This window comes from Pinus tabuliformis, chromosome 4_1 (assembly GCF_031772625.1).
Source record: "Pinus tabuliformis cultivar Carrire ecotype Pingquan chromosome 4_1, CPIR1, whole genome shotgun sequence".
Taxonomy (NCBI): Eukaryota; Viridiplantae; Streptophyta; class Pinopsida; order Pinales; family Pinaceae; genus Pinus; species Pinus tabuliformis.
The window spans coordinates 273,285,248-273,287,222 of record NC_142303.1 but is presented as its reverse complement, the minus strand read 5'-3'; the positions used below and the strand labels follow the sequence as shown (position 1 = coordinate 273,287,222).

Below are 1,975 nucleotides of genomic sequence, written 5' to 3'. Positions count from 1 at the left end.
TCTTGAGTCAAACAAACTTGTGAGACACTATTATAACTCAAAGACTTATTCTAGATTCATAGGGTATGGATACATAATACAGAATGAGAAATAAACTACAAGAGGTGAATCCTTCAGTATAATTAAGCATACCAATAAACTAGAAATAATTTCTAGTAGTAACTCTTCCACTCAGGGAAGTGGATTTGATCCATCTATATCAGAAGGTTTAACAAAGGCTCAAGCTGGGGTAGAAAACATAGACATAAATGGTTGTAAAGGGATTCATGAAAATGAAAGTGTTTACCGACATGATGAAGTTTTCATTATTTCTGGTAGTCTGAACTGAATGCAGCAATGAAATGTTTCCAATATGATTCTGCACCTGGGTTCAATGGTTAATCTGTTGAGTTATTGGGGGATTCCAACTTCACTTTTATGGCCAATATCCATAAATTTTCAAATACTAAAAAAATTGACCACTGAGAGGATCCTATGTGTCACGTTTCCAAAAAATTTCTATGTTGAGCAACGGTGTTAAAGATTATGTCTTTCATTCCATATCCAAGGAGTAGTTTGGTTTTCATCTAGACAGATTGATACATAAAACAATTGGAAGCCATCTACTGGTGGATGATCATAACAAGTACAAATCTATACAAACTCATGTCTGGTCTTCAGTATGGATGACTGGTGGATTTATATTTATTCTTTATATGGGTCATCTATACATTTAGGCAATGATCGTTGTTATTGATATTTATATGGCAAGGGAACTTTTTAATTTGCTTAGAAGAACTCATGAGGAGAAAGAATTGCCACGTTTCCGACTATTGAACTCGTATTTTTTTTTCACAACAATGGTCTATGTTTATGAACGATTTATGAGTAGACAACTTGTCAACACTGTATCTTCATATAAAGTGCTTTACCAACTTATCAATAACCTTATCAAGTATCATATGCTTATATTTTATTGCTTGTACATAACATGTTTTGTTTGGTTTATTTTAACCCTAAAAATAAAACTGTACAAGTATCAGTTTGCAGAGTATGCATGGACACACATGATTCTTTTTGTTCTATTTGCACAGTCATCTTTTACAGTGGGGAACATCTTTGAAGGCATTTCCTGGTTTCTATTACTAGCATTGTTGATTTTCATTAATGATATTAGTGCCTACTTTTGTGGGTTTTTTTTTTGGTCGAACACCATTAATCGAAGTGTCTCCAAAGAAGACTTGGGAGGGCTTTATCGGAGCATCTGTTACTACCATAATTTCAACGTTCTTGCTGGAAAATCTGTAGGGGCGTTTTCAATGGTTAACATGCCCACGAAAGGATTTGTCAACGAGATGGTTATCTTGTGATCCTGGCCCCATGTTCAAGCCCAAACACTACTCTTTAGAAGGATGGATGCCTTCATGGTTTTTGTGAAAGGAATTTTTTAATTTTTTAAATTTAATTTAACTTTTATTTTATTATATATATATATATATCTATATATATATATATATATATATATATATAGTGTGTGTGTGTACATTTTGCACGTCAGGGGCAGTGGAATCAAAAAAACATTTCATTTTGGAATGTGATGCATTCAAACACATTAGAGAAAGTTATGGGAATATGTTAGCATCATTTTCTTGGCATTATCTTTTCATCGAGGGGATTGTTGGAAGGTTGGGCCAACTCATCAATTTGAATAAGAAAATGATTGAATTGCAGAAGGCGAAAAACATGGAAGTCTTGTGGATGTTAAGATATCATTTCATTTCATAATGCAACTCAGGATCCATAAAAAACAAGAATGTACCCTGCTTTTGCAGTTGAATTTAACCTATGGAATGCATATGATAGTGGGTCAAAAATAAATTCTCATGTTTATCAAATGGGTTGAGAAAAATTACTCAGTTTTCTTTCAATTTTTTCTAGTGGGGCAACTTCTTTTTGGGCCCACTAGAGACATTCATCAAGCATGTCCACTCACCCT

General features: G+C 33.6%; 1 pseudogene; it reads left to right on the top strand.

The window, feature by feature from the left end:
- The first annotated feature begins 599 nt into the window (after window positions 1-599).
- On the top strand, window positions 600-1,416 carry LOC149175311 (phosphatidate cytidylyltransferase 1 pseudogene; annotated as a pseudogene).
- Window positions 1,417-1,975: the final 559 nt, after the last annotated feature.